Source organism: Lissotriton vulgaris, chromosome 3_1 (genome assembly GCF_964263255.1).
Source record: "Lissotriton vulgaris chromosome 3_1, aLisVul1.2, whole genome shotgun sequence".
Taxonomy (NCBI): domain Eukaryota; kingdom Metazoa; phylum Chordata; class Amphibia; order Caudata; family Salamandridae; genus Lissotriton; species Lissotriton vulgaris.
The window spans coordinates 1,223,792,646-1,223,814,570 of NC_141689.1; the positions used below are offsets into that span (position 1 = coordinate 1,223,792,646).

Here is a 21,925-nt window from a genome sequence, read left to right on the forward strand (position 1 = left end):
CTAGCCCATCATTGTTGGGTAGAAATTGAAAAACAAGCATTTACAATGCAATGGTCTCGGCATTATTAAAGGTAGAGCTATTGGCATTGCTCATGACTTTTTTTCATTTTTTTTTTAAAAAACATAAATAAATGGTATTGTCATTTACAATGGCAATAGGTGAGCATTAGAGAGTAGTAGAGAGTATTCGCAGACACAGAACCACACACACACACACACACAGACAGAGCCGCGCGCACACACACACCCACACAGACAGAGCCACACACACACACAGAGCTACACACACACACACACACACACACAGACAGAGCTACACACACACAGACAGAGCCTCGCACACACACACACACACAGACAGAGCCACGCACACACACACACACAGAGCCACGCACACACACACACACAGAGCCACACACACAGACAGAGCCACAAACACAGACAGAGCCACGCACACAGTCAGAGCCACGCACACAGTCAGAGCCACGCAAACAGTCAGAGCCACGCACACACACACACAGACCGAGCCATGCACAAACACACAGACCGAGCCAAGCACACACACTCACAGAGCCACACACACACATACAGACAGAGCCACACACACACACAGACAGAGCCACGCGCACACACAGACAGAGCCACGCGCACACGCAGACAGAGCCACGCGCACACACAGACAGAGAGGACAGTCCTGCGATGCGGGGTAGTGGTCACATTGCTTATGATGGGGGTGTGGATGGGGGCGGGGGCAAGGGATGGAGGGTGAAGGACCTGTTAGATGAGAAAAAAAATCCCCAGGGAAAGTTGTGAGGAAGCCATGGGTTTGGGGTGGCGGCATTGGGCGATGAAAGAGTGTTTGGAGGGAAGGACACCTTTGAGGGGAGAGCGAGGGGCGCGTGGATTGAGAGCGTCTGGTCCCGGGGCACCAGTACCTGTTGTGACCAAGCAGCAGGTGAGCAGGGCGCCGAGCAGGAGCTTCATCTTCAGCAGGCTCTGGGTGACTGTCTGCCACGCGCGCTTCTCGCAGGGACACTGCTAGACCCTCGGGCCATACATGCCTTTTATAGCCCTGCCTCAGGCATAGGGACGGACATTGTCTGAGACATATGACACCTGGGCGAGAGGTACACGTGTCGCAGCAGGGGCAGGTGACTCGTGTTGCCCAGGGCAGTTCTTCGTTTGTTGTAGGTAGGGACTACACCAGGCCTGAGCAGGGCAGCATCTTAATTACGCAGCCAGGGTGCGTTCTTGGAAGGAGCCCGCATCGTGCAGGCCCCCAGCAGCTCTCTTCCATGGCACGCAGGAGCCCTCCATAGCTCACAGGCACCTGATTGTCATCAGCAACTGGCTCGAGGGAGTCTTATTGTAAGAAAAAAACACCACAAAAAAACGCACGTTTCTCGAACCTCGCTCTCACTTCTCGGGAATTTCACTGCTGCCCTTTGCTAGATTATTAGATTCCTGAAAGTAAACGCTTACGTGACCGCACAGACCCCCCTGTCGGATTTGATCTGAGGAGGCTGCCTCATGGGCACGAGTTCAGGAGAAACGGGAGAAGGTGGCAGCCAGAACGACTGGAGAACCCCGGTCTGAATCCGGGTCCTGGAGGGAAGGACTTCCGGGTCGCCGCGGGCAGTGCGGCGGCCCCTTCAGGTCACTGCGGGCGGTGCGTCAGAGCGCTTCACAATAGGAACAGAAATGATCCATTAGAAGATTACGATACGAGTGAACACGTTACAAAAGCAGACGTTAAGTTACATGAGGCAAAAGTGACAATTGTGAGCAAACAAAATACAAGAGGTAGCAAAAGGTACATTACAGGAGGAATAGACTGGGACCTCGGCGAGAGGGAGGGTGTGGGGGGCAGGACTTCAAAAAAGAGACAGAGATTGCCACGGATCGCATCAAGCCGGGGAAAAGAGTAATTGACACACATCTCTTCCAATGGCTAGCCTCCATTTACGAAGCTAGCCAATGGAAGAGAGAGGCGGGTTAAAGCCCCACACTGTTGAAGTCATGAAATCTTCGGTTCCGCCCCCCACTGCTTCGCAGTGCGACGGTAGCCTCGACCTAACAAGCCAGGCTTAACAGCTCATTTATTAAAGGTCTAAAGAAATCCCTCTCTGCATCACAGCTGGAGGAGGCCTGGCTCACTCTCACAATGTACTCCACCTTTAAATCCTTAGGGAACAAAGCAATCAAACGATTTCTTTACTAACAGATAAAACAGCTTTATCAAAGAAACATCATGCATGGACAGTGATTCAAGGATATCAGACGCTGAAACCTCAACCATACTTGTTGGATCACTTTTCTTTACAGAAAAAGAATTACTTGACGCTGCTGCAGGTAGGGCCATTCCCATCGAAAGACCTGACTCCGAAATGGAAATATTGCTGGCAATCCAAGGAATGCCGCCTGTGGGGACATGTCATTATTGCACCTAATTTGTGTTAGCCCCTGAACTTGCAGAGCCGCAGTCATTCAATGTCTTGGAGAGGTCATTGATCCAACTGTCTTGTAGAGCCATAAAATTCCTGAAAATTGTGGCAAAAGAACTGGACAATAAAAGTGAACTAACTTAAGTTGCCCTAGTATATACAGTCTATACTTTTTCCTATTTATATTGCCTTGATACTATGTCCTAACTTTTTGAACTCAATCAATGTCAACTGCTCGCAGAACGATCTTTTTGTCTTTTCACTTTTTAACACAAGTTTTTTAAATGTATTTTCCATGTATTCTTTTTTAATTATGGTTTTCATCCACTTTTATGATTTTTTACGAAATCCAATAAAAGTATATTTGACTTGACAAGTTTATTATTACCGCTGCATGTGTGTCGAGGTGCAGTCCTCCGTCGTCATGTGACTCCCAAGAGGTACGCAGGGAGTGACGTTACGTGGCGGACGGTCATTCTAGGACCGCAGCGCGACAGACAAGACGGCTCTCCCTGTGTGGAGATTTCATGTGATACGGTTACCTAAATAAATAAGCAACACTGCAACCCAGGATTTAGTCTCCAATATTGAGAGGGGTTGAACTCCCCATATTCCACAGTGGCGATGAGGCAGAGAATCTGCTGATTACCCTCCGCCTACAATTCCTCAGGGAGAGCCGGTTGTTACACAGTGGGATACGCCCATCGCCGGCCTGCTGTTGAGAGGCCTGTCACCTTTCAGGGGCATCGGCGCGCGTCCTGGTCCTTCCGCAGTCCTCCAGCTGCAGCAGCCACTAGTGGGGCTGGAAGACAGGGTGCTTCACCACGTGCCCTCAGCACGGGGGCCACACCAGGGATTTCTCCCTGGCTCAGCTCAGCCGGCAAAGCGCCGCCCGCAAGCCTGCTCCATCGCCCGCCAACGACCAGCGGCTCCGGTGAGTACCCTGCCGCCAGCGTCCTCTGCCCACACCCCGGTACCCGTCTCCAAGGATACAAGCCAGCGCCCGATACAGCCCAACGCCGCACCTATACCAGCAGCGTGCTACACAGCGCCACGCCAGTACCCATAAGCAAACCTTCCACGCTGTCCACGTCATGTGCGCCCAGACCTTCTCTTTAACAAACCCAGTCCCCTTCCTCCATAAACCGGGGGAACCGGCCATGAAGTGGGCCGACTGGAAAGGGTACTTACTTAACTACCTATCCACGCTGGAAGACGAGGGAGAACAATTCTCCAGTAAGCGCAGGAAGAAAATGTTATTGCATAATTTGGAACCGGAAGGCCTGTGCATCTATGACAATATGGTGAAGAAACCAAGAGCTTCCACAGACGACGATGTCTTGCAACATGCTCTCGAGGACCTAGGCGGCCACTACCAACCGGTCATTTGCACGGCCATCGACCGGTACAATTTTTTCCAACTCAACCAAACAGAGTCTGAAGCGGTGGAGGACTACGTGGCAGCCCTCAAGAAACTAGCCATCAACTGCAAGTTTGGCACCCTGCACGATGACAGCCGATAGCTAGAAACCGGTCCTAGGATGCTAGATTCCGGTCCAGGGAAGACATGGCTTGGCAGTTCGGGCTGGACTGTTCCCATGAGGCACAGGGTCAAGACTGATTTGCATATGGCCATGTATGAACTGGGGTGGCATGTGAGCAAAAGAACGATGGATAAAACCCAGATTTGTGACTGGGGGTGAATGTTTGCCAATGTGCAACATTCCGTCCATCATCTTGTTTGTTTCGCTCATCAGAGACCAAATCATAATGCACAGTACCCATTCAAGCGTCCAAGACAAGCTTTGGGTTAACGGAGAGGTGTCCCTCCCGGAGGTCATTGCAATAGTCAAGAGGGCCGAGTTATCCAAAAGGTGCGCACTAGCCGCCAAGAAAGATACCGTGACGTAGCCCACAGAGTTCAATTCAGAAAAGGGGGTGGTGATGGACAGAGTATCTGAATTAAGCAGAGCACTCCTACCCAGTCAACAGATCAGGGCTTGATCCATCACCGTTTTTTAGCTCACTGCACCATCCCAGCTCAGAACCTGGCTACATGCAAATTAGTCTGTCCCTGGCCCAGTGCATCATGGGAACAGGGCAGACCAAACTACCAAGCCAATTTTTTTACTGGAAAGGAAACCAGCTTCCGGGGACCGGTTTCTGGCATTACAGCCGTCTTCGGCCCGGCTTGCTTAAATCCTGATGGTGCAGTGAGCAAGGGACTCACATCTGAGCATACCATTCCACGCTTATGGTGGACAAAACGATTCAGAAAAGGGGGTGGTGATGGACAGAGTATCTGAATTAAGCAGAGCACTCCTACCCAGTCAACAGATCAGGGCTTGATCCATCACCGTTTTTTTAGCTCACTGCACCATCCCAGCTCAGAACCAGGCTACATGCAAATTAGTCTGTCCCTGGCCCAGTGCATCATGGGAACAGGGCAGACCAAACTACCAAGCCAATTCTTTTACTGGAAAGGAAACAAGCTTCCGGGGACCGGTTTCTGGCATTACAGCCGTCTTCGGCCCGGCTTGCTTGAATCCTGATGGTGCAGTGAGCAAGGGACTCACATCTGAGCATACCCTTCCATGCTTTGGTCTGCCCTGTTCCCATGATGCACTGGGGCAGGGACAGACTAATTTGCATGTAGCCAGATTCTGAGCTGGGATGGTGCAATGAGCTAAAAAACGGTGAAGGATCAAGCCCTGATCTGTTTACTGGGTAGGAGTGTTCAGCTTAATTCAGATACTCTGTCCATCACCACCCCCTTTTCTGAATCGTTTTGTCCACCACAAGCGTGGAAGGGTATGCTCAGACATGAGTCCCTTGCTCACTGCACCATCAGGATTCAAGCAAGCCGGGCCGAAGACGGCTGTAATGCCAGAAACAGGTCCCCGGAAGCTTGTTTCCTTTCCAGTAAAAGAATTGGCTTGGTAGTTTGGTCTGCCCTGTTCCCATGATGCACTGGGCCAGGGACAGACTAATTTGCATGTAGCCAGGTTCTGAGCTGGGATGGTGCAGTGAGCTTAAGAACGGTGATGGATCAAGCCCTGATCTGTTGACTGGGTAGGAGTGTTCTGCTTAATTCAGATACTCTGTCCATCACCACCCCCTTTTCTGAATCGTTTTGTCCACCACAAGCGTGGAAGGGTATGCTCAGACATGAGTCCCTTGCTCACTGCACCATGAGGATTCAAGCAAGCCGGGCCGAAGACGGCTGTAATGCCAGAAACCGGTCCCCGGAAGCTTGTTTCCTTTCCAGTAAAAGAATTGGCTTGGTAGTTTGGTCTGCCCTGTTCCCATGATGCACTGGGCCAGGGACAGACTGATTTGCATGTAGCCAGGCTCTGAGCTGGGATGGTGCAGTGAGCTAAAAAAAGGTGATGGATCAAGCCCTGATCTGTTGACTGGGTAGGAGTGTTCAGCTTAATTCAGATACTCTGTCCATCACCACCCCCTTTTCTGAATCGTTTTGTCCACCACAAGCGTGGAAGGGTATGCTCAGACATGAGTCCCTTGCTCACTGCACCATCAGGATTCAACCAAGCCGGGCAGAAGACGGCTGTAATGCCAGAAACCGGTCCCCGGAAGCTTGTTTCCTTTCCAGTAAAAGAATTGGCTTGGTAGTTTGGTCTGCCCTGTTCCCATGATGCACTGGGCCAGGGACAGACTGATTTGCATGTAGCCAGGCTCTGAGCTGGGATGGTGCAGTGAGCTAAAAAAAGGTGATGGATCAAGCCCTGATCTGTTGACTGGGTAGGAGTGTTCAGCTTAATTCAGATACTCTGTCCATCACCACCCCCTTTTCTGAATCGTTTTGTCCACCACAAGCGTGGAAGGGTATGCTCAGACATGAGTCCCTTGCTCACTGCACCATCAGGATTCAAGCAAGCCGGGCCGAAGACGGCTGTAATGCCAGAAACCGGTCCCCGGAAGCTTGTTTCCTTTCCAGTAAAAGAATTGGCTTGGTAGTTTGGTCTGCCCTGTTCCCATGATGCACTGGGTCAGGGTCAGACTAATTTGCATGTAGCCAGGTTCTGAGCTGGGATGGTGCAGTGAGCTAAAAAACGGTGATGGATCAAGCCCTGATCTGTTGACTGGGTAGGAGTGTTCTGCTTAATTCAGATACTCTGTCCATCACCACCCCCTTTTCTGAATCGTTTTGTCCACCACAAGCGTGGAAGGGTATGCTCAGACATGAGTCCCTTGCTCACTGCACCATCAGGATTCAAGCAAGCCGGGCCGAAGACGGCTGTAATGCCAGAAACCGGTCCCCGGAAGCTTGTTTCCTTTCCAGTAAAAGAATTGGCTTGGTAGTTTGGTCTGCCCTGTTCCCATGATGCACTGGGCCAGGGACAGACTAATTTGCATGTAGCCAGGTTCTGAGCTGGGATGGTGCAGTGAGCTAAAAAACGGTGATGGATCAAGCCCTGATCTGTTGACTGGGTAGGAGTGTTCTGCTTAATTCAGATACTCTGTCCATCACCACCCCCTTTTCTGAATCGTAGCCCACAGTGTGCCACGTGAAGGACAAGAGAGGCCCACAAGTTAAACGTTCGCCCACTCTAGCTCGACGCCCAACCGGCAACCCATGCTCCACTCAAAGGGACCATACCGCACTTTAGCGGATAAGCCAGGTACCTGCTACAGATGCAGTAGCCGTTCTCACATGGCGGACGATCGGAAGTGCCTGGCATTCCATGTCAAGTGCTCCTTCTGCGGAATCACTGATCATTTCGGGAAAGTCTGAAGACGGAATCCCAGAAGCGCCTCCGTCAAGTACATGCAACAAAACTCTGACGATCAGGACGCGGCGGACCAATCCGACGAGGAATGCATCCTATGCATCGAAGACCACATCCTGGGAGTGGGCGGAATGCCCAAAAGGAAACCCTCTTGTTCACTGCTGATCGGAGGCATCCAAATCAACATGGTATCGGACTCCGGCTCCCCATGTACAATCATCCAGAAGGAGATCTGGGACGCAGACTTTGCCCCGTGAAAGGTGATGATCTTCATCCCACAAACATTCACCCAGTCTGGAGAGAGGACCCAGATGGTGGGGTTCCGGCGGCTTCCGTTTGAGTTCAAAGGCAGACACACCACAGCCAAGTTATACATCGCACAGAAAGGTCCTTCTGTCCTGGGGTGGGCAGACCAGGAGCGCTGGGTATTCAACTCAACCCAAGTACTTTTAATGGATGACCCATCCGCATCAGCCGGATTAAAGGAGGAGTTTCCCACAGTTATCAACTGCAACATTGGTAAACAGTCCAAATTCACGCACAAGATCATGCTCAAGGAAGGGACTGTGCCAGTCTCCCACAAGGTAAGGAACATCCTGTTCAACTGCAGAGAGGCAGTACAGCTGGAACTTAAACGGCTGGAGGACGACGGCATCATCGAACCGATAGAGTGCACCGAATGGCTTGCCCCTCTAGTGGTGGTGCGCAAACAGGACGGTAATATTCGTCTATGCATTGACTTCTGTGAACTGAGTAAAAACATCATTGTGGGAAAGTTCCTGTTGCCCAAAATAAACGAAGTACTAGCACAAACCAAATGGGTCAAATGGTTTTCCACCATCGACCTGAAGGCTGCAAATCACCAAGTGTCGCTACACTCGACATGCAGGAACCTCACCTCCTTCATTACGCCCTTCGGCTGTTACAGGTTCCGACGGTTGCCCTTTGGTCTCGCATCCGCCGTGACTGTTTTCCAAAAACTGATGCCTGCACTCTTCAAAGACGTCCACGGAGTTCCCTACTTCCAAGACGACATCCTCGTCATGGGAAAGACCAAGGCCGACCACGACTGCATCCTGCACACTGTCCTGCGCAAGCTGGAAACGAATGGACTCACGGCAGACCCCGACAAATGCAAGTTTGGGCTACGCAAAGTGACTTACCTGGGACACGAAATCCGCGATGCTGGCATCTCTCCAAAGGCGACAAATGTAGAAGCCATCAAGTCCGCACCATCCCCACAAAGCAAGAAGATGTCGGCTCAGTCCTGGGCCTGGCGGAATTCTATAGCAAGTTCATCAAGAACTTTGCGACGAAAACTCACAACTTACGCCAACTACTGAAAGACAAAACATCTTTCTGCTGGTCCGCCGAATCAGAAGTGGAGTTCTCCACCATCAAAAAAGAAATATGCGGGGTGATTCCCCTACACAGATTTGATAGCGCTGCGTTCAGCGTCCTGACAACAGATGCCAGTGACAGAGGATTAGGCACGTTCTCACCCAGAGAGCTGTGGATGGCACGGAGACCACTGCAGTGCTTGCCTCACGCTCCCTCCCCTCCTGTGAAGAGAGGTACAGCGTGATTGAAAAGGAGATGTTAGCAACCTTTTGGGCGATGGAAAAGTTTTGCCAATACCTGTGGGGGATCAAGATTCACACTCCGTACAGACCACAAACCTCTGGTCAAAGTTCTCACCTCCAGTTGCAACGTAACCGCCTCCCCACGCATCGCGAAGATGACGTTGCTCTTCTTAGACTTTGTGTACAATGTGGAATACATCCCAGGTCCCCAGAACAGAGTGGCAGACTTCCTCAGCAGGGCCAAGGCCATGGAAGGGGTAGTAGCGAAGTCGGAGTGGGACGAGTACAGCGTGGCATTCCTGACGGATCACAGGCACACCATCAGTGCCCAGGACTGGGTAGAAGCTTATGCGAAAGACACAGAACTGTCACAAGTCAAACAGTACGTAACTCAAGGTTGGCAAGAGAAGAAGTACACGAAGGGCAACTTCAAGAAATACTGGGAGGTCCGGGATGAACTCTCAATCTCCGACAACTCGGTATTTCTGCTGCGAGGGGACAGAGTGATGCCCCCAGAAATGCTAATCAGCAGCATACTCCACATCAACCATGAAGGCCACCTGGGCATTGTCAAGGCCAAAAGAAGGATGAAACTACTATATTGGTGGCCAGCTATGGACAATCAAGTGGAGAGATTCATACGTGCAAGCGAACACTGTGCCACAGCTTCTAAGACACTCATCACCTTGAGACCCCCATGGGCGAATTAAACACTCCCAACAATCCGTGGGAAGACTTGTCCATAGACATTGTAGGCCCCATCCTCGATTCCTGGGGCACGCCTAAACATCTCAACATCCTAGCTGACAGCTACTCGAAGTGGCCTGAGGTCAATGTGTGTGACTCGATGGACTCTGATACAGTCATAACCTTCCTTAGCAACAGCTTCCTGAGGGAAGGCATTCCCAAAACCATCACCAGTGACAATGGGCCACAGTTCACCTCGACCAAATGGGCAGATTTCACCAAACGCAACGGGATCCAGCTCAGACACACCCCAGTCTACCACCCGGCCGGCAACGGGCAAGTGGAATGCTTCAACCGGGTGATCATGGGCTCGATGAAAGCAGCCATTAATGCCAGAAAGAACTGGGAAACTGAAGTAAGGAGCACGGTATGGGCTTACTGCATCACTCCCACTCTCACAGGCTACAGCCCATTTAAGATCTTGAAAGTCAGAGAGCCATTCACCAGAGACAATACAGCATGGATGAGCATGCAGTTCCAAAGCAAGTGGTCCCAGGCCATCGTCCGGAGCAACATAGAGAAAGCCCAATGCATATACAAAGCCAATTATGACAAGAAACACAACGTGCGAGAGGTCTCGCTGACAGGTGACTGGGTTAGAGTCAAACGGGGCCACCCAGAACAAAAGGGTGACAGCAAATTCAGCAAGCCCCTACAAGTCATTGACGTATACACTAGGTTGACTTTGCTGACGGCAAGGTGTGGTCACAATCCAGGGTGGCTAAGTGCAACAAGATCCTGCAGTGGGGCACGGGACAGCAATGCCACCTCAGCCAGTGATCTCGAAGAGGATACCAGAGCCACGGGAGGAGAAGCTCCTACCACAGAACTCGTGAGGGAGGATCCGGAGATTTCCAACAGAAACGCCACCGGCACTCTCGAAAGCGACGAAGATCAGGGTACCGTGCAACCAACCCAGCAACCGTCCTGGCAGGACGTAGACAAGGCCGGTACCTCACACGAGACATCAACGAACCGAGACATAGTCCAGGAAGAGAGTACGAAAGCTGCAGGATCTGACAGAAGTGGAGAGCGAGGGATCCGCGCACCTGTTACGCACACCCGCACGGGCCGCACTGTGAAGCTGCCCAAACGTTTTAGTGATTTCCACTTAGCCTACGTTTTACTCGCTCTCTTTCTCTATTTCTCTCCTTTCCCTCGTCGATCTGTTTCAGCCATTGTTCCCTGCTGTTATTTTTATTAAGGGGGAAGATGTGTTGTGTCCCGGTCTTGTCCTTCGTCGTCACGTGACTCCCGCGAGGTACGCCGGGAGTGACGTGACACAGCAGACGGCCATTCTACGACCGCAGCGCGACGGCTCTCCCAGTGTGGAGATTTCATGTGATACAGTTACCTAAATAAATAAGCAGCACTGCAACCCAGGATTTATTCTCCATTATTGAGAGGGGTTGAACTCTCCATATTCCACACTGCACTATTACAACTCCATTGTGTACTCTTTGTACCTAACATTTCTCCGGTCAAACGTATCTAACTGTGATGTGTTCTGGTGTCAAAACAGAAATGATGGGCACTATGCAAAACCGCCAAAAGAAATATTAAATTGCCTTCCCTTGAAGATCATACTTTTATCAGTCAATTTTTCTGCGATATAATAGCATTGGCCTCATCAAGAGTGAATAGTAAATATACTGTTTGTCTTAGGTGTTAAGGCTATACCATTCGCTCAATGCTCTTTTTCTCTGTTTGAAGAAGCATTTTATGTTGATAAATTCCAAAACCTCACAGTGATGACATATGACCTAGTTACAAAATGCTTCCCCTAATTGAGGTCAATGAAATTGAACAAACAACGAGTTATAATGAACATCGGATATAGAGAGAAAACAAAAACTCTAGACCCACACAGTACACGCTGAGGAAGGAACTGCCTGCCTGCCACACACAGTATGGCCGCGATTTTCCTAAACATGGCAAACTCCACGGCACGTCAGCTGTTCTTTTCCCGACTATCTAGTAAAGCAGGAAATGACACTGCAGAGCCGTTGCGGACCGATCAAACATCTACCCATGAAAAGGGGAAAATGCCCCTCGTTTTGTATCTACCTGCTGCAAACTGCGGTCTGCGGTCCAACTTCCTATACGGCCTCTACAGGTTTACCATGAACGGGGGAGGAGCCAAGCCCGGTGTATGAAAGAAACACCGTCGTTTCAGAAGCAGCCCAAACCAGGCTCAACCCTATAATAATGACAATAACGGGGCATCTAAAATAGAAGACTATAAAACTGAGCTATGCAAAATAAATATATTGACACGGAAACCACAGTACTACGGAATGCGCTTACGTAACACCATAAATACTCTAGGACCGAGAGCGTGTGACTACATACTGAACGATAATAGGTTCTTGATGTGAGACACATATAAAAGTAAGTTCTCCAAACATGGCCGCTGCCCGCGCACACTCTGACAAGTGTCGTTCCAGTTTTTAAACGTCAGCCAAGCAGGTGACGAGTTTGCTCCCGCCCCCTGCCTTGGGTTCTCCGTATGCATTGCTCCGCCCGAACTTTCGAGAAGGCTGCGGCAAAGGAAGAACAAGGAGCCGCAGAACAGCTTCAGCGCCGCAGCACCACCGCCCGACCTGTGACCCCACTGTGCACTTATTTTGACCCCTGCCGGTGAGAGCGCGACACCTTCCTGGTGCTCGTTGTTACTGATGATTTAGTGGATGTTATGTTGTTGTCATAGAAGGCTGAATGGGACATAGTATCCAGGTGTGGGTTCCCTGGGTGTTTGTTATTGGTAGGGAATGGGTCACGTTAATTACGATTCAAGTGCCAGTCCATGATCTACGTTTGAGTGACGTAGCACACCCGTTACGTCACCGTTATGGCCTGTGGGTAGCTTCTGAGGGCAGGCTGCTGCGCACTGACGCCCCTAGCGGCGAGTAGTAAGGGATATTGACGAAATCACTCCCAACACTTTTTACTCGCCTTTTGAAGATACCTTTATTCCCAAGAAGCTCGTGTCAACTGGGCAATTTGGTGGCCATACAGTGTAACGTGAAGCTTCAGCGTTCACCTCGGTTGTCATGGCTGTAGAGCGAGTGTCTCTTTGAACGGACGGAACTTCTCCGTCATGGGTCGCCAGGTTTCGTTAGTAACAACGTCTCTTGGCCCCTCCCCCTTTATTGTGTTTTATTGTTCTTCCTTGTCACTGTTATTGTTAAACGAGTCATACGGCGTCATTTCTGAGTGGAGATGACGAAGCCATTTTGAGTCCGTTCCGCTCCGTTCTGGGAGGCATTTGTTTATTAGCCAAATAAACGTCCTGATATTGTTTTATGGAGATATTTATTTGTATAACTTGGCTATTCTAAAATCGATGTAGGCGTCTTTATCAACAATGATACAGCAGTCGCAACCCTCACCGCGTTCCGATTGAATCTAAAGTCAAAAACTATACTAGTATCTGAATTTTGATTCGGCGCACCGATGGTACAGAAATGTTATTTTGGCCCATAATGGTTGGTTCTGGCGATTTAAGACACTTAAGAACGTTATGTAACGACTTTACCAAATGTATGTCCCATAACGTTCGAGTGACTTAAGCCCAGGCCTGGAATAAATCGCAAAGGGGGCTTCCACAGTTTCCTTGTACTAAACGGAAATGGTCACACTGTATACGGCATTTGCTAAACAGCAGACTGTTGTGTCCTCCCTGCCCGGGTACTTGCCAATGAATACGTCACACACAGAGCTTCGAATAACACATCTTTACTGTTATGCGTGTAACTGCTAACTCAACGTTCTAAACTGGTCTTCACTTCAATCTGTTCTAACGCTCGCGTCACGTTCTCCTGAGTCCCTCGAGAGCCACAAGTGTTCTGTTATTGCAAACTCGCACAACCCTACATCCCCCACTCTGTTAAATAATGCAATAATTTACAAATCTATACACAATCACAGCTCTTAAATGATTTCGTGGTTCTTTGATCACACATCCTGACCTTGTTTTCAGAACTGGGGGACATATGGTAGAAATGTCCATGTACTGAGTTGGTGATGTGGAAACTGCTGCAGTCGGGGTCTTCACTTCTCCTTTCAGACTCGGTCATCACCACTTTGACATTATTGCTTGACGAGCGATGAGTCAGTCAGTCAGTCATTAAAACTTTATTTGAGTTATTACAACCATAAAAGTATACACTATACATTTATAAACTTTATAAAAACACGAGTTAAAATTTATAAAATTGCAATTCAGTCATTTCCCGGAGGATAACCCTGGCAACATTATTTCTAACAGTATCCTCCTGAGATGTTAAAAACACATGAGAAAACATATCTGACTAGACCTTCCAAACATAATACATACATTAGAGTACAATCTCGATAACATATGCCTATAACTCTGTATTCTGGAGGAGCTCCCTAACTCGAATCAGTATTTCCCCAAGGCGCAGGCTATATCCAGGTTTCCCATCCCCACCAGGAGCTCTGCAGCCTGCTTCCTATTTGTAATCCTGTAATTTTTGAATAACGGGCCTAAAATCTCCTTACGTATATCAAGGGTCCTCCTGCAGTCTAATAAAACATGAGTAATGTCACAGGTGGAGCCTAATGTACATGCGCAATTACCATTACTATTAATCATGAGGTTTTTAACCCTGGTATTTACATAACAGGGGTTTACACCCATTCTCAGTTTTAAAACCTCTCTTCTTAATTTCTGATTCGGCAACCTATCCAAGTACGGGTAAGGATGATCTTCTGAATTCCATACTTGGATCATATGGGACACTGATATTTTTTGCCGAAGGTACTCGTGATCACAAGTACGGGACACATCCGCTCCCAACGACCGTAGTTCTTTTTTGCCTATATTGGTGTGTCCTAACTGGGCATCTAGTTCTATTCCTAACTTCCCATAAGCTTCCTTTAATGAGAGTCTGACTTCTTTAGCCCATGATAACTCACTGGAGGTAATTTCCTCTCTACACCACTGTGAGATTTTTCTGGGCGCCTCCCCTATCTCCAGACGCTGCCAAAACCGTATTAGTGCCATCCTGGTTGTAATTGCCCAGGAAGTGACTCCCATCTCCAATCTTGCTGCCTGTACCATAGCTGATTTAGGTAACGAGAATAAGCTTTTCAGGATCATACCCTCCTCTTTATCCCAACCTTTTTTCCCACTGAGGAGGAGAACCTCTGATCCATATAGGAATTGCGCGGGGACCATTGCCAGATAGGCCTTAATAACCGGCCCGTCTGACAAATCTCCGTAAAAACTATTAAACCTTTTTAAGCCCTTTATAGAAGCTGCTGCCCTAATTTTTAAAGCCTCCAGATGGGTGGTCCAATTCAGGTTACTCGTGAACCATACACCCAAATATCTATATTCCGATACTCTCTCAAGAAGTTCCGTACCCAAATACCAAGGGAACCGGGTCTTACTTTTGCCGAAACATAGGATTTTAGTCTTTTCCATATTTACTACCAATTTTTTATTTAGGCAGTATTTATGGAACATATCTAGTTTCCTCTGCAAACCTATCTCTGTCTGGTCCATAATCACCAGATCGTTTGCATAAAGCAGACAGGATATATGGTTACCCCCTAACTTTGGACTCGCCCCTCTAACCTCTTTTAGGATCTGGGGTAGGTCCGCTATAAACAAAGAAAAGAGCAACGGGGCTAATACGCACCCCTGCCTAAGGCCATTTCCAATCTGGATCCTACCAGATAATCCACCCTCCACATCCAGGACTACCTGGGCCCAGTTGTCTGTATGCAAGGCCTGGATAAGGGCTAACAGGTCTGCATATAATTTATAGCCTTTCAAGGTAGACCATAGTTGCTCCCTGCTTACAAGATCAAATGCTGCGCGGAAGTCCACAAAGCAGCAAAACAGGTTACCCCTTTGCTCTATGGACTTACGCGCTACCGCCCAGAGGGCAAAGCAATGATCCACAGTTGAATGACCTTCTTTAAAACCCCCCTGTTCAGGAGGTACTATACCATTTGCTTCAGCCCAATCTTTTAGCAACCCCAAAATAATTTTAGAGAACACTTTTTCCCCAATGTCCAAGAGATTTATCAGGCGGTAGTTTTTGGGGGAGTTTACATCACCTTTTTTGTGTATGGGTCTAATGATAGCCCCTTTCCAGCTATCTGGTAATGTTCCTGTTTTTAGTATGCTTAAGAACGTCTTTGCAAACAAATTGGCCCACCAATCTATATTTGTTTTTATAATAATGGCGGGTAAATTGTCTGGGCCAGCAGCTCGTGTTAAATTTAAGGTCGCTATCACGATTTTGATGTGACCTAGGGAGAACTGCTCCATTACTTCTTCCCTCACTCCTGGCCAACTAGATGGTTGTATTGCCTCCCTCCTTGGCCAATTGCCATAGATCTCCTCAAGGTAAATTACCCACCTGTCCTCTGGAACAGAACATTGCATGGACCCTGATATTTTCCCTGTACATTCCTGTATCAATTTCCAGAAGCTTTTGACATTTTTTTCTTCAATTGCCACTAATAGACTCTTCCAGCAATTTTCTTTAAAAGATCTTTTTTTGTCTCTAATTGATGCCTTATATTTTATCCTTTGTTTCTTAAGGGTTTGATGTTCTAATTCATTGTAACTGCGCCTAAGGCTTCTTTCACTCTTTCTAATAGCAGCCTTTGCTTTGCGGCAATCTGCATCAAACCATGGGTTATTAGTAGCATGTAATGGGAGTTTCGTTGTCAAACTATGCTTCCCCCGTTTAATGTTTATTCTAAGGCATTCTACAAGTTGTCTTATCATTTCCTCATACCAGGATAGCTCTTCCCCCATTACTAGGTTTTCGAAGTCAGCTACTAACTGAAAGTCCTTCAGTTTGTTTAGATGTTCTTCACTTATCCGAGTTGTAAGTCGCTTCGGATATTCAACCTCGACGTTCAACACCTTCTGTCTTGGCGGAGCCTTATTTACCAACATTTCTAACAATAATGGGAAATGATCGCTGCCCTCTACTTGAAGAATTTCAAAATGTAGAATTGAGTGGAAGCACCAGGCCTGAATAAAAACATAATCAATCGGCACAATTGCTGTCCTATTTTAAATGTCCGCTTAGCGGGCCGATCTCTTTCTTTCCTACCGTTCACACAAACCAGACCCATAGCCCCCAACAGCCGTACAAGCTCCACATCCTGATTTGAGAGCTCGGTGTTGATGAACATTGCAGGTTCTATATTATACACTTTTAGTATATCACTATTCCAGGCATCTGTTTTTAGGGGATTCAATCTATGATTAAAATCCCCCAAAATTAAAATCACATCTCCTGGGTAGAGTTCTTGTAAATTCTCTAAATCCTTTTTTAAGCGATCCAACTCTGCTTTATACTCATGTTTTTCGCCTTTCTGTATGTACACGTTGATAATACAAAAACCTTCACCCCTTATGTTGTTATTTAGGATCGACACTCTGCTCCCTAGTGCCCAGATACATGTTAAGTCGAGATGGAAGATGTCTCTCACTATCCTTGTGGAGACCAGCGTCATCTGACCACCTGACGCCCTACCCTTTTTATTCTTTCTTGCAGGTTTTATGTGACTGGTAAAACCTTCCGTAACAAGGGATTCGTCGCACAGCCATGTCTCCTGTAGGCACAAGATATCGGTCTTTCCGAGGAGATTTCTGAAAATCTCTTGAGGCCATATTCTTTTGTAGCCATTAATATTCCAAGACAAGATACGCAGGCTGTGCGACGACCCAGTTTCCTAATCGATGTTACTTAAATTCCCCTCCTCCTCCTCCTGGTCTAAGTAAGCCAGCTCTCTATACCTGTTCCCATCCAAGACATCTTCATCCCCCCCACCCCAGCTTTTTAGGAACAATTGTAATTGCCAGGCCTTCCTTATTACTCCATCCAGATGAAATAATTTTTATTTGCCGTTCTCCCAGCCCTGCATGGTTTCTAAGAAATTTGTGCCCTTGGTTAACCATATTCAGATCCTCTCTCTTTACTAGTCTAATTCCTTCTCTTAACATCTCTGCTTCCGCTTTTTCCACTGCGACTTTTATCAAAGCTGAGTGGAGAAGGACCTTTGTTATTTCCTCACCTTTAGCATTAACCAAAAACCCCACTTCTTTTAAATCCTCAGAACTGACATATTTTAAGCTGGGGCATTTAGCAAATGAGAATAGTAACTGCGAGCGGTTTAGGGGTTTTAATTTCTTACCCCTTTTCCCTCCATATCCCTGACTCATTGGTTCTAGGTATAGCCAGGTGTCCACAATCTTGGGTGCCTGTAGAGACTTATGACTTTCCTCTGGGCCTTTATTCCTCGAGCGATGAGCCACATGTCGGAAATGCAAGGAATCTTGCATAATGGACTTCCCAGGACAGTCATGTGTCCTTTGCTGATCACAACTTAAAATGGCTCGACATTGAAAGGAACATCAGATTTTCGTTATCTATGCTGGCAAACAAGCACTCCATCTCCTCTTGTGAACATAACGTCTTTTGCACATCAACGCTTGTTTGCATCGGCCTTAGTTTTCCTTTTATGATCCAAGTCTTTCATGCTGGTTTCTTCCTCAGTATTTGATCTTCTGTTCGTCCATTGTGGTAACCTAGTCGTCCTGGCTCTCCCGAACATGAGGGTTGCCAGGCTTTCACCTGTGGCCGAGTTAGGGATTGAATGGTAAAATCTAAAAGTAAAATTTAAGACAGTTTTATAATTAAACTTTTCTAGTAGAGCATGTTGAACAGCGTTCTTAAGAGTACTCATGAAAAGTTCAACAAGGCCAATGACCTGTGGGCAAAGAGGTGTGCTCTTCTGATGCTTCCCATTTAGATGACATTGTCTAAATTCCCGGCTGTTGAGAGGGTGAGGCCTGTCAGATTTTAAGATTGCAGAAACACCCGATATTTCGAAGATGCTATCTAGTCTCTTGATGACTCGAGTGATAGATGAAAGATCTCTCAGCGGAACTGGTACTCCTCAACAATCACCATCAGGTGATGGCTGTTGTCAAGAGGACTGAAGAAGTCCTCAGCAATTCTTTCCTATACATGCTGTGACAATTCTGACATGCTTACGGTGTGGTGTTAACTGGTTTTTGATGACCGGCAGTTGCAGAGATGACAGGCCTTGAATTCTCGTTCAACTTTCTTTGAAATGTGGAAACCAGACTGTGTCTCAAAGAGCTTGTTTTGTGGCATCAATTCCACAATGTCCTTTATGGGCTGCTCCAATTAACTGTTGTTGCAGACTCTCCGGAATGACAATTCTCGCACCTCTTCGAGTAATGAACAGATAATCTTTGACATTTTAAAATTTCTGGTATTCAATGTCTCTGTTAAGATGTTGAGGGTGCTGATACAAAGACTGGTGTGTAATAATGACTTTTAGTTATAGAATGTCTGTAGGAAAGTGGGTTTCTGTGGCAGTAACCCCCACTTTTTGCCAGATTTCTGATGCACTTTGGCTGTGTGTGCCCTGGGTCCCTGCCAATCAGGTTCCTAGGGCCTGTGTTCTTTCCCTAACTTGTAAAGTACAACAGCGTGTCCCATCTGGGAGACGTCCCCTAGTCACTGCTCATATTACCCCAAAGGGGTGTTCTCAATTAATGATGATTTCCAATTAATCACAATGTTTGTTTAGTTCACATTCATTTATTTTTCTTATTTTCAAGAATTTCTTCATTCTCATAAATTCATTCTCAATTCCAAACGAATTAAGTTGATTCACATCCTTATAACATATCCATAATCCAATGCATTTCGGCTGCTATTGAGCCTTCATCGGGGATAAATGTCTATAATCAAAAAGCTAGAATACATGAGGTAACAGACACTATAAATTCCACATTTAGTGAATTTACAGAAAAAGAACTATCTATCAAATGCAGAAATAGTGAAAAGGCCAACGGCCCCAGTGATGAATATCAAAATGGCTTAAACCTAATGAACCAAAATTGAATCACCCGTTACATAATGAAGGAACAGTGAAAAATAAATTCATACAAGTCGAATATAATCGCAAATTCTTATCCTATAAATGACCATAGAATGTCTAAAGATATAACAACAACAAGATAGTCATCGAATTCAAGTATGGTAATTACGCGCTCCTCTTATATCCAAGCGTTTCAAAAGTTATTTACGCGCCATGGCAGTTATCACCCAAGATTAAAAAAGATATTTAAACAGTGGCAAATACGATAAAAAAGGAACAAATTGTTCCTATAATCCCAATAACAAGTTCTTAATCATTAACTTCCATAAGTAAGAAGCAGTAACGTATCGAGTATCCGTTCAAAAATGTTGCTCGAGTGTAAAGTCAGTCGGCGTTTTAACTCTCGATTAGAAGTTAATGCTGTAACATAAAGGAAGGACTAACGTTCTAGCTGTGAGGATGAGTGCCATATTGGAACGATGTTAACAGCCTAAGGAAGCATTCCTAGTTTAAGAATTAGCAGCAAATATTTCATTCTAAAGATAAAACCATACTACGTAATCAAAATGAACAATGTTAAAAAATAAATTACGAAAATTGAAAAAAACTGTCTGATCGCGGTCAATCATTGGCATGTCTAGCAAGTACATTGTCAATAAAGTTAATTGAAAGTTTTGATTCTATAGGTAACAACTAAATTCAACCCTGTCATTCATCCCATTGGGCTTCAGAGTGTCTAATTTATAAATCCAAAAGTTTCACGTTTCAAAAGTAATTTGTTATTATCAACTCCTTCATGTTTAGAAACAGTCTCCAAGATCAAAAATCTCAATTGGCTGATATTATGTGCAGCTTCCTGAAAATGGATAGCAACTGTAGATTTTGTGGATTTGTTGCGAATGTTAGATTTGTGCTCATTCAAGCGAACCTTCATTTTACGCTCTTTTTTACCCACGTATCCTTGTCCACAAGGACATTTCAGTAGATAAATAATGTTAGTACTGTCGCAGGTAGCATTGACTCTCAGTTTGATGTTATAACCTTTGCTTGGGTGTGTCGTGACGTTTCCTTTTATTATACAGTTGCAATGACTGCAATTATAACAAGGCAATGTTCCTTTAAAAGTCTGATTTTTCACTCTGGTCCTTGGCCTTAGTTAAACTTCCTAAATTGGGAGATCGTTGATAGGCAAAAAGTGGTAATTCATTGAATATATTGTTAAAATCCGGTTCTTCAGATAACAGTATCCAGTGTTTTTTAACAATTTTTTTAAAGGTATTGCTTTTGGTGGTGTATTTCGACACCACTACCATTCTAGTGGTTTCTTTGCTCTTGTGAGTTCTATTTTTGCTGCACAACGTGTTCGAGCTTCATCCAAAATTTTGATAGGATATTCTCTCTCCTTAAATCTCGTTTCCATTTCCTGAATTCTTAATTCAGACTTATCCACAGAAGAAACAATGCGCTTGACTCTAAGCATTTGAGAGTACGTCAAGTGTTTTTAAGAGAATCCTGGTGAAAACTCTTATAATGCAGAAGGTTATTGCGATCAGTAGCTTTTCTGTAGATATCCGTTTCAAACTCAGAATTTGTTCTGGATACCTGCACGTCTACAAATGTGATTTTATCTCTGTTTACCTCCGAGGTAAATTGAATTTGTTCGTCTCGGGAATTCAGAGTAGAGATGGCCTCTAATAATGACTCTTCTGAGCCAGTCCAAATAATGAGCATATCATCAATGTATCGTAATATCAGTCTGGCTTGAGATTTCCATGGTTCTTGGTTCAAGATGTGTTCTTCCTCAAAGGATTTCATAAAGATATTAGCATACCCTGGGGCTTCCGAATTTCCCATAGCAGTTCCCTAACCTGGACCATTGTTTCCAGAATTAGCCAACACTGGCCTACCAGTAAGTTCCTTGTAAGGGGTACTACTGTAGCCAGGAAAAGGCCTCTGAGGGCTGCAGCATGTTTTATGCCACCCCAGAGACCTCTCACCACAAACGTGTACCACTGCCGTCACTGTCTGTGTGTTTTGGTGCAGCTAAAAATAAAGTGTCAACGGCACAATTCCCTGTGTGCCATGGCTTCCCAGCACTGCATGAGGCCTAGATAAGTCACCCTCAAGGGCAGTATACTTCTTTTGAGGACCTATCTGCGTTAGCAGACAGGCCTCTGTAATAACTTAGTCCATTCTTAGATAAAAGTTCACAGTATAAAAGCATACTAGTATATGGTCTAGAAACTTGTCATTGTGAGTTTCTTAGCACCATAATGGCTTAACTGAGTCTTGGGCTGTTTGGTATCAAACATCTCAAAATAATAAACCTGCACTGATTCCAGTGTCAGATTTATGATTCCATGCACTCAGAGGTCCCTTCATGAGGGGACTCCTGAACCAAGCCAACTACTGGTGGGTTCCTGACTAGTGAACACCAGCCTGCCACTACAAGACAGATTTCTGGACCCCTGGGTTGGAAGTCTTT

The 21,925-nt window shown here is 46.4% G+C and overlaps 2 protein-coding genes across 4 annotated transcripts in view; one reads left to right on the plus strand and one right to left on the minus strand.

Annotated features, from left to right (window-relative positions):
- Positions 1-11,666, minus strand: part of APTX (aprataxin) — a 216,008-nt gene extending 204,342 nt beyond the window's left edge. Inside the window, exon 1 of one of the 3 annotated variants that reach the window (XM_086961687.1) lies at positions 11,593-11,666. The gene's annotated coding sequence lies outside the window, so the exon portion shown is untranslated. The remainder of the gene's footprint in view (positions 1-11,592) is intronic. The other 2 variants (XM_086961688.1, XM_086961690.1) reach the window with 2 other exon arrangements.
- A 318-nt stretch (positions 11,667-11,984) lies between these two features.
- DNAJA1 (DnaJ heat shock protein family (Hsp40) member A1) overlaps positions 11,985-21,925 on the plus strand; it is a 122,457-nt gene continuing 112,516 nt past the window's right edge. The window contains exon 1 of the mRNA XM_086961691.1: positions 11,985-12,165. The gene's annotated coding sequence lies outside the window, so the exon portion shown is untranslated. The remainder of the gene's footprint in view (positions 12,166-21,925) is intronic.